This window comes from Tupaia chinensis, unplaced genomic scaffold, assembly GCF_000334495.1.
Source record: "Tupaia chinensis unplaced genomic scaffold, TupChi_1.0 Scaffold000251_1, whole genome shotgun sequence".
Classification (NCBI taxonomy): Eukaryota; Metazoa; Chordata; class Mammalia; order Scandentia; family Tupaiidae; genus Tupaia; species Tupaia belangeri.
In genome coordinates, this window is record NW_006159731.1 from 4,829,362 (window position 1) to 4,841,171 (window position 11,810).

The 11,810-nt window shown below is 34.9% G+C and overlaps 1 pseudogene; it reads left to right on the forward strand.

Moving 5' to 3' along the window:
* The first annotated feature begins 8,597 nt into the window (after positions 1 to 8,597).
* On the forward strand, positions 8,598 to 8,829 carry LOC102474786 (UPF0729 protein C18orf32 homolog pseudogene; annotated as a pseudogene).
* Positions 8,830 to 11,810: the final 2,981 nt, after the last annotated feature.

An 11,810-nucleotide genomic window follows, 5' to 3' on the forward strand; every position in this document is an offset into this window, starting at 1 on the left:
AAGGGCCAAATTCCTTCCATAGTAAAGACTACTTTAGACACATTCTACCATACCTAAAAACAAAAACCTTAAAATAATCTGGTTTATCTGCAAGCAGTTTCCTACTCAAACAAACTTTAACAGTTTTCAAAGGAAAATAACAAAATCCAAATATGCAACATAAACATGGCTAACATTCAACCAAAAATACACTAGATAGGCAAAAGCACAGACAAATGTGAGTTACAACCAGCAGGAAAAAAAAAGTAAAAAAATAGACCCAGAAATTTCAGAGATGATGTAATTATCAAAGATGATTGTGGCATGAGACATGGAAGATAAAAAAGAGCCAGGGGTGATTTCTCGCTTTCTGTCTCTCTGTCTCTCTGTCTCTCTCTGTCTTTCTGACAAGCACACGCACCCTATAGCAAAAAACTCTCAAAAAAAAAAAAAGAAAAAAAAAGAAAGGATCTAAATGCAATTTCAAATAATAGAAGCTATGCAATCTGAAATGATAATTCATCATATAAGATTCACATTAAAACAGCAGTGCATAAAGAAAAATTAGTGAACCTCAAGATAGATCAATAAAAAGTATCTGAACTGAAGCACAGAAAGCAAAATGACTGAACTTTACGAATGAAGATTTACCTCTGTGAAGCAGTTTAACATGTGTGTAATTGGAATTTTCAAAGTGTAGGAGTATTTTTTTTTTTATTGTTAGAGGGTACACACTATTGCCAGAAAGAAAGAGACAAAGAGAGACAAAAAGAGAGAAAAAGCACCCCTTAATGTACCATTTTCACACTAATCCTTCTTCCTCCATTTCTCCATCCTGGCAGGACTTTGGGCATGTGTGTGCTCATGACCAACATGTTTTCAAATTAATTTACAAATTCAATGCAATCCCTATCAAATTACCAATAATCTTCTTTGCAGAAATAGAAAAAAAAATCATAAAACTTGCCTGGAATGATAAAGGACCCCATATCATCAAAATAGCATGGTACTGGCACAAAAACAGACACATAGACCAATGGAACAGAACACAAAATTCAGAAATAAACACTCAAAATACAGTCAACTGATTTTTGACAAAAGATAATTAAGTGTGGAAAAGAAAGTATTTTCAGTAAATGGTGCTGGGAAAACTGGATATCTACCTGCAGAAAAATGAAACTAGATCTTTGTCTCTCATCATTAAAGAAGTCAGCTCAAAATGAATCAAAGATCTAAATGTAAAGCCTCAAACTATAAAACTACTTGTGGAAAACATAGGGGAAACACTTGAAGAAGATATTAGAGTAGGCAATGATTTCTAAAATAAGATCTCCCTAAAGTATGAGTAACAACTTGGGAAATTGGCACAGAACTTACATCATAAAGAAGTGCAGAAGAATGCAGTTATGGAAGCATATCCAAGGAGGTAGGAAGCAGTGAGTACACCACTAGATGACTAAACATCAAAGTAGAGTCCAAAGAAATAGGAGAAAATCAGGAAATACTCCCCTCAAAGGGTCGCCAACGACGAATAAAAGACAAGTGATCACAGAAATGTCCGAAAAATAATTCAGAGTATTCATTGTAACAGCAATCAAACCGAGAACAAGTTGCAGGAAATGAGAAAATCCTTCAGTGATATGAAGGAGGAACTCCATATGGGAATAGACACATTGAAAAAGAATCAAACAGAACTTCTGGAGATAAAGAATATGTTGAAGGAAATCAAAACATCACTTGAAAGTATCAACAGCAGATTAGACCACGCAGAAGAAAGAATCTCTGACTTTGAAGACAAAGTCTCAAATTTAGTTCAAGCAATTGAAAAGAACAGAAGAATAACCATTAAAAATAAGGACGATATAAGGGAAATCCTAGATACCACTAAATGTCCAAATAACTTGTTGTTTTATCTTTGCTTTTTGAAGACTTATTTCTTTATGCACAGTGCAGTACTATGAACTTCCAAGAACTCATACTGTGTGAGTAAAATATTCTTTTTCTATCTCTTCCTAATGAGCTATTGTTATGTACAATTTTACTTGGCAAGGTTGTGGTGAAAGGAGAACCCTCCCATACTGGTACTAACTGAACCAATAATTCATATTCACAGATTTTTTTCAGATTATAATCTCCCATAGTCCTCTCATAGAAATGATAAATTCTTCTTTCATTGGCTATGTTAAGATTCTCTTTGTTAATTTATGGGATAATTGGTTGCCTGATTTTTAATTAATATGTTCTTCTTTAGAACTATACCTCACAGTGAAGAATGTCATAGACAATTTGGTACATATTTGTTGAACAAACACTGGAGCAGGTTTTAAATGTTTACAACATAATGTTAAATGTTGAAGGCAGTGAATATGTTTATACCCTTGATTTATTTATTATATACCACATACATCCTTTTAAAAACCATTCTGTATCTTACAAATATATATAATGATTGTATGTAAATCATAAGTTACAATAAATGTTTAAAGAGAAAAAAAGTTAAAGTGGGCAATTGATAGGGGCCAGCAGGATGTGGTAGTTAAGGCACTGGACTCCCCACATGGCTGATCATGGTTCAAGTCCTGCACCTGGAAGCTTGAAAATTATACCAGGTGTATGGCTGTACATGCCTGAAATACTAAGAGGAGAATGGAGGAGAAAGGATTGTGGCATGGCCATCCACCCTAGGCAGTGATTTCTCACTTTCTCTCTCTCTATCTCTCTCCAGCAAGTGCATGAGCTCTATGGAGAAAGAGAGAGAGAGAGACAGAGAGAGATAGAGATAGAAAGGGCAATTACTCTGAACAAACAGCTCTCAAACGAAGATATACATATGGCCAAAAAGCATATGAAAAAAAGTTCAACATCTTTTATCATAATAGAAATACAAATCAAAACCATAATGAGGTATCATCTAACCCTAGTCAGAATGGCTATGGTCAAAGAAACAAGGGAACACAGAACAACAAGTGCTGGCAAGGCTGTGGTGAAAGAAGAACTCTCCAGTACTGTTGGTGGGAATACAAATCAGTACAGTCATTGTGGGAAACATCATGGAGGTTCCTCGTAATTTTGCAAATAGTACTACCATGTGACCAGATAATCCTACTCCTTGGTATTTACCCAAAGGACTGGAAATTACTCAGTTAAAAACAACAACAACAACAACAAAAACACTTGCAGAGCCATGTTTATTGCAGTATTATTTACAGTAGCTAAGACACGAATAAGCCCAAATGTCCAATAAATGATGACTGTATTTAAAAAATATGGGACATGTATTAGGTAGTTGAGAAACACATAATGGAATACTACTCAGTCCTAAAAAAAAAAAAAAAAAAGCAAAACAATAATATCCTGCCATTTGATACAAAGTGGTCAAGTCTCGAAGATGTAATACTAAATGAAATAAGCCAGACAGTATGTTCTGACTCAGTAAACACTAAATGTCTACACTCTATGGCAGAAATGAGAATATCTGAAGATACAGAAGTAGAGAATCATAACGGTTGATACCAGAGACTGCATACAGAGTGAGAGGTTGGGAGGGTGGGGATAGGAGGTGATCTGTGAAAAAAGAGTTTAACAAAAATAGAAACACAAGTAGATGGGGCAAATGGATTGTGAAACAGCATATCACATAAGAGTGAAAAAACAGACACTGCCAATGTCACAGATAACTCTCGAATGCAGTGTTCTTTGTTGAAAATGATGAATATGGTTTTATACTTGATTTGATTGTTGCACACTGCATGCATGCTTTAAAAATCCATGTTGTACCTCACAAAGACATACAGTGATTAAATGTAATAAATTATAAAAATAAAAGTAAATAGAAAAAAGTACAGAGATTATTAGACTAGACATGAAAACACATTCAAATTATTGGTGGTCTGTAATAGAACTTTAATTATAAAGTCAGAGATAGGTTCAAATTAAAGGATGGAAAGAGATGTAGCATACAAACATCAATCATAATGTTAGTGCAATTATAGGAATATCGGAAAAAGCTAACTTCAGAACAAGGATTATCATTTAAAAGGGAGATTTTTCCCCTATTGATAAAAAGATAAATTTGACAAAAAGACATAATTACAAATATGAATTGACTTAATAAAAAGCTATGCAACATAACAGCAAAACTGATAGATTATAAGAAAAATACAAAGGAGGGGGCCAGCAGGTGGCATAGTGGTTAAGGCACTGGCCTTCCATGTGGTCGACTGTGGTTTGAGTCCAGATCTAGTTGTTTGATAATCATGCCGTGCATGGGTGTGTGTGTACCCAAAATCCCAAGAGGAGAGGAGGAGACAGGATTGTGGCAGAGCCATCCCCTACTGGGAGGGTGATTTTTTTTCCTTTCTCTGTCTCTCTGACAAGTGAATGTGCCCTATAGCAAAAATCACTAATAAGAAAAAAAAATAGAAAGAAAGAGACAGGAAATCAATAAGATATAGAAAACTTGATCAACATTCTCAACCAACTACACATATTAGACTTTTATTAACAATCCACTCAATATTAGAAGGCTACACATTATTTTACAGTGTACACAGAACATGCAGTAAGATAGAAAAATTGCTATCATAAAATAACTTAAATGTCACGATAATATAAAATGCTAACACATTAGAGCTCAATAAATTAATGTGATCAAAATAAAATTAACCATTGAAGTCACCAGAGTATGTACTCTGACCACAACAGAATTAAACCAGAAATAAAAAATAAAATGATACCTAGAAAATTATTGAACATTAACTAATAAATGTTTAAAAAGTAGTAAAGTAATAAAAAGGAATAAAAGAAAAAGGAGTCACCAGAAAATTAATCAACATTCATTAGATTAATTTATAATGATCTGAATTTCCACTGTAAGAAGCTAGAACAGACAGAACAAATTTAAGGCAGTGTAGCAGGAAGGGACTAATCTAGACAGAGCAGAAATCAAATAAATAGAATACAGACAACAAATAAAGAAAAACCAGTTAAACCAAGGGTTAAATGCTTGGAAACATTAGTAAAAGTGATAAACCTCTAGAAAAAAAGCCCTCTTTTTTTCTCAAGAAAAAAGAGAAGGGACACAAATACAAATATTAAGTATTAAAGAAAGGATAGTACTACAGAAAGTAAAACACATTGTGCCAATAACTTTACAACATAGTAAAATTGACAAATTTCTTGAAGGAAACACATTACTAAAACAGTTTAAAAGAAAATTTTAAATGTGAGTATCACTATCTCAAGAAACTGATTTTTTTATTAAATTCCTTTCTACAGGAAACTAGCAAACATTGTCATCCTAGTTGACTGTACTGGTGAAATCTACCAAATACTTGAGGATAAAATCGCACCAATCCTACCTTTTAGAAAATAATAAAAAGGAACACCTCTCAACTTGTTTCATGTGGCCACCATTGCCATTATTTCAAGCCCAAAGACATACAAAAAGAAAAATTATAGTCAAATGTTTCTCGTTAACATAGGTGCAAAAATCTTTCATGAAATATTAGCAAATTGAATCTGGTTATATCTTAATAGGAGAGTACACCATGATACCATGTGAGGTTTATCTTAGAAAAAGAGTTTAGCTCAACATATAAAAAAATTAGTGTAATTCATCAAATAAATCGAATAAATTAGAAAAGGAATATGATTGTTGCATTAGATGCAGAAAACATGTTTGACAAAGTGTAATATCATTTATGATAAGATTATCCAGCAAGCTAGGAGCAGAAGGGACCTCTTTAAAACTGAAAGGACTATCTATAATGACTTACGATGAACATCATACCTAAAGGATTGATGACTAAGACTGGGAATAAGATAAGGTTGTTTGCTCTCATCTCCCTAATTCATAATTTTATTCAATATCCTGGCCAGAGTAAGAAGTCAACAAAATGAAACAAGAGTTATAAAGTGGAAAAGAGGTAAAACTATTTCTATTTTCAGATGACAGGATTTTTTTTTTTTTTGAGAGATTTTTGCCATAAGGCGCATGTGCTCACCAGAAAGACACAGAGAGACAGAGAGACAGAAAGCGAAAAATCACCCCCACCAGGGGGGATGGCCATGCTGCAATCTCTTCTCCATTCTCTTCTCAAGATCCTGGGCACACCCGCACATGCTTCCTGCATGAGTTTAAGCCACCAGGTCCGGGACTCAAACCATGGTTAACTACATGGGAGTCCAGGGACATAGCGGTTACACCAACTGCTGGTCCTGCAGAGGACATGATTAGTACATTAAAAAAAAAAAGAATCTACAAAAAGTTACTATAATCAAGAAGGGAATTTAACAAACTCTTTGGACATAAGGTTAATATACAAAAGTGAATTGCATTTTTGTAAACTAGCAATAAACAATTTGAAAAGAAAATGTTAAAAAATTTAATTTTAGTAGACTAAAATATGGAATATTTAGGGCTAAATCTAACAAAATATGAACAAAATCTGTATATTGTAACACACAATGATACAAACACCCAAATAGGACATAAATAATTGGGGAATATGTTGATGGGTTGAAGACTGTACCACTTAGTTGTTAGTTCTTCCCAAATTGATCTATATATTTAACCTTACGCCAGTCAAATTGGCAAGTATTTTGGAAGAAATGCACAGATGGATTTCAAAATACATACATTTGTGAAAAAAGACCTAAAAATGTTCAAACAAATTTGAAAAAAAATTTCGAGAACTCATAACCACTTCATTTCAAAACTTACTTTAGAGACATGCAATCAAAACCATATACAACTGACATAAGAATGTACATGTAGGTCAATGAAAGAGAACAGAGTAACTCATTGGCCAACTTATTTTCAACAAATATACCAAAGTTCATTCAATGAAGAAAAGGTAGTTTTTTTCAAAGAATAGTGCAAAGGAACCAGCAGTTAGCCTAATGGCTATGTCGCTGGACTCCCACATAGTCAACCGCGGTTCGTGTCCCGGACCCGGTGGCTTAAAACTCACGCCGGGCGCGTGTGCGTGCGTGCCCAAGATCCCGAGAGGAGAATGGAGGAGAAGGGATTGCGGCGTGACCATCCCCCTGGGGGGTGATTTCTCGCTTTCTGTCTCTATGTCTCTCTCTGTCTGTCTGGCGAGCGCACGTGCCCTACAGTGAAAATCTCTCCAAAAAAAAAAAAAAAGAATAGTGCAAGAAAAACTGTATATCCATATGAGAAAAATATAAAATCTTAATCTTTTCACCATTTCACCACACACAAAATTTATGTGCTACATACAAAAGTTAATCCACAATGAATCATAGGCCTAAACATAAAAGCTAAAACTATAAAACTTCTGGAAGAAAACATAGGAGAAAATAAGGACTTTAAAGTAAGCAAAGATTTCTTTTTTCTCTTCTTTCTTTCTCTCTTTCTTTCTTTTAAAGAGATATTTCTGCTATAGGGCACATGCACTCACTGGGAAGACAGAGAGAGACAGGGAGAGAGAAAGCAAGAAATCACTCCTCTGGGGAGTGGGGGGCAGTTGACCACACCACAATCCTTTTTCCTTCATTATTCTCTCAGGATTTGGGGCATGCATGCACATACACCCACTGAGTTTCAAGCTGCCAGGTCTGGGACTTGAACTGGAGTTGAATACATGGGAGTCCAACTATGTAACCATTATACCATCTGCTGGATCCAAGATTTCCTAAATAGCATACCAAAACAACAATATGTCCAAAAAATTTAGAAATTGGATATTAAAAAAGTATTAAATTTTCTTCTTTTTAAAGAAATTTATTTATCTATTTATTTGCAGTCGTTCACTGTACATCAATACAGTATACAAAATGAGATTTTCCATTTAGTATTCATTGCATATTGGCTCAGTCAAGGATATTACCATACATGTTATCATCAATAAATAATTTTCTATTTTTGTTTCTTATATATTTTTCTTTTTTTCGCCTTGACTCCTTACCTCTCACCTTCTTCCAACTCCCTCCCTTTTTCCACATGGTCTCTGGTATGTACAGTTGTTTTCTATACTTTTTTTTTTCACATTTTATTGATTCACTAAAGATCTTAATTAATTTAATGACTTTCAATAGCAAGCATAGCTGATATATACATATTTATGAAAGCATGTCTGACTCTAGGAAACCTCACTGAGTAAAGTGAACATACTATACAGTGGCACCTTACTGGGGTTATATAGCTTACTGCAGTAATTAAATAGATATTAATAGGGTTTTTGGTTTTTTTGAGAGGTTTTTGCTATAGGTCATGTGTACTCACCAGAAAGACAAAAAGAGACAGAAAGTGAGAAATCATCCCCCCAGGGGTGATGGCCACACCACAATTCCTTCTTCTCCATTCTCCTCTCGGATCTTGGGCATGCATGCACACGCACCTGGTGTGAATTTAAGCCACCGGGTCCAGGGCTCAAACCGTGGTTGACAATCCAGTGATATAGCGATTACGCCATCTGCTGGCCCCTAGTAGGCTTTTTTAAGTTTATTTTTTAATTTAAAAATTTTTGTTTTAATAGATCAAAATCAAAAATAGTTAAGAGAAATTTGCTTAAAACTTAGTCTGGCTTCGGAAGTGCAGACATTGACTTCTGGGCTTTGTGTCGTGAGTTTAGGAGCTCAATCCTGGGACAATGCTTTGCATTCCTTGTATCATCAATTCCAGTTCTGCTCTGGACCTACAAAAAATTCCTAGAGCTATACATACACCCTCTGATCTCCCCCTTTGTTAGTCATATGTGGCCTAAAAAAGCTGTACAAGAATCCAGTGACAAAAATAAAGGCAAAGGAGACTGTAAGGGTGCAGACATAAATGAATTACCCTCAAAAGGACGAATAGAAGTCTCTGATAAAAAGAAAGACTAACATGGTTTCCCAAAGAATCTCATTGTTCTTAACATGAACCTGATAATCTGAAGCACCTTCTCTGTAATTGTCTCTGACCGCTTTCCCTGAGACTACAATTTGGGATAGGTAGTCCAGATATTTACCTGGTATTAAGCAGGGAGTACATGGTATTTATGTTTAGAGATATTTAGTTCTATTTAATGACCTCATTCCTGAGTTCTCTTTTCATTAAAGTAGGTTTCATTTCTGTTATTTCAATTTTAATAATATGAATAAATAGAAGCTTTGTTCCAGTAGATATGGCGTTACTAAGTCAATACTAAATTAGTACTTTGTTACTCATCAGTAGCTTGGGCCCCTAGCATTCATTCTCAGGAATTTGACTGCTGTTTGTTCTAATTTCCTTGGGTTCTTTTCATTTAAATGGAGTCCAGTTTTACTAAGAAGTACTGTGTCATGAAATGAAGGGTTAAGTTTTAGGAGATGATGATGTGAAACATAAATATATAATTACGTTCTACCAGTGAGTGGCTTATCTGTGAGAGTAGTAATTACTATTGCACTAAGATAGAAACGACAGAAAAATAGGGAAAATTTCTTTGAAAAGTAAAACATCTTTTACATGAATGTCTAATATGTCTAATGTATATAACAAAACTATAATTCTTGTTGCATTCCTTCTATTCCTACAAATGTATTAAACATTTAGTTTCAAAAAAAAAAAAAAAAAAAAACCAAACCTTAAAGCCAGGAAAAAGGTTAGGATTCAGTTCAAATAGTAGGTAGATGAACCTATCAACAATTCAAGAGCAGACAAAAATCCTTAAATATGGAAATTAAAGCATCCAAGAAAATCAGTAATGTTTTAGTCTAAAGTAAAAAAATTCTATTTCACTAGTTCAGACTCATATAATTAATCACTCTTCTACTGAATTTGCAGTGTTACTGTGGTCTGATCTTGCTGTTTAAATTCTAGAAGTTAGCATTCAACTTCAGACTAGTCCCTACAATTAGGTTGGCCATTCTCTTGCTTGCTTCTGGTACTCTTATTTCTGCGTGTCTGATTTTAGTTTTCCTGATATAGCACTCCCTTCAGCACTTCTTGGAGAGCTGGCCTGATGTTGGCAAATTCTTTCAGATTTTATTTGAGAATATTTCGGGCTTTTTTTTTTAATATGAAAGATGATCTTGCTGGGTATAGTATTCTTGGTTGAAATTGCTTTTCACTTAACACTTTGAATATATTTTTCCATTCTTTCCTTGCTTGCATTGTTTCAAATGGGAGGTCTGACTTTAGCCTTATGGGATATTCTTTGAAAGTAACTTGGCGTTTCTCTTTCCAATTTTAGTATTTTGTCTCTGTCTCTGCTTTTGGTCAATCTTGCTATGATGTGCCTAGGGGAAGGTCTTCTTGGGTTGATTCTATGTGGGGTCCTTTTTTATTTCTTGGCTCTGGATATTTGAGTGCCTCTCTAGGTTTAGAAAGTTTTCTTCCAGGATTTCATGGATAGGTTATCAATACCTTTACTAGTTTCTTCACCTTCTGGGATACTGATGGTCAGGATGTTTGGGCATTTAATGGTATCTAGTATTACTTGTATGTTAATGTCATTTTTTGGAGTTATTTTCTCAGTCTTTTTGATGAATTTTTCTAGGTAAGAAGTTCTATCTTTTACACCTGAGATTTGGTCTGCATGATTTAATCTGCTTTTGATACTTTCAATAGAACTTTTGTTTTCTTGTATTACAGCCTTCATCTCTAACAATTCCATTTGATTCTTTGTGTGTGTGTGTGTGTGTGTGTGTGTGTCTGTGTGTGTCTGTGTGATGTGTATCTCCTCTTTTAGATCGTGCAAGAACTTTCTCACCTCCTGGAACTCAGTGTCTCTTTTCTCCTGCTTCTCCTTGTCTCTATTTTCTTGTATCTCTGTTAGCTTTGTCACTCTGAATATTTTAAATTCTTTATCTGACATTTCCATGAGTTCCCTGTATTCTCTGTAGAGGAAGAGGATTTATTCTTTTCCATGAGAGGAGATATATTTTCTTGGTTTCTCATATTTCTTGTACCTCTGTGGTGGTTTCTGGTCATCTGTTGGATTATACATTTTTTCCTAGGTTTTTGGAGTTAAATCTGAGCAATCAGAGGAATGCAGAAGGAGGTGACCTGCAGTCTGTAAACAGTACTGTTTTTCTCTCTTTGCACAACTGATTCAATGAAAATTAAGGATTAATCTGACCCTGGAAGTATTCATATATTTGGCTACTGAACACCTAGAGCTGTCTAGAAAATCAGTGTATGGAGGCTGAGAAGAAAAGTGAGAAAAAGGAAAAAGAATACAAAAAAAAGAAGAGAAAAAACAATAAAAAATGAAGAAAAAAATTTTTGTTAAAAAATGAAGACTGCATTGTGCACCGCGTAAATGAGGCCACTTGGAACTCAAATATAGATGGCTGCTGATTGGTTTATCCTATTGGAGCAGAGGTAAAAGTAAGAATTAGAAAGACAAAAGAGCAGCAGAGAGCTAAGTTTAAAAATGAAAAAGAAAAAAATTAAAAATATATATAGAGAGATGGAAAGAGACAGAGAGAATAAGTGGGGTGCTCTAACCTGGCTTCTGGCTAGACTGGGGAGCAGGAGGGTGAAATCTGGGCAGAGGGCCTTCGGTGTCGAAATCCAAGTATTAAATTTCCTTCTGATGAAATATGTGATTTAAAAATTGGGACTAGTTATGGACTGGGAGAGAACATTTACAGGTACATTTATTTATTTATTTATTTATTTGAGAGGTTTTTGCTATAGGGCACCTGAACTCACCAGAAAGACAGAGAGAGACAGAGAAACAGAAAGCAAGAAATCACCACCACCCCCTCCCCGGGGGGATGGCCACACTGCAATCCCTTCTTTTCCATTCTCCTCTCGGGATCTTGGGCATGTACACACACACATCCAACATGAGTTTAAGCCACCAGGTCCGGGACTCGAACCGTGGTTGACTACA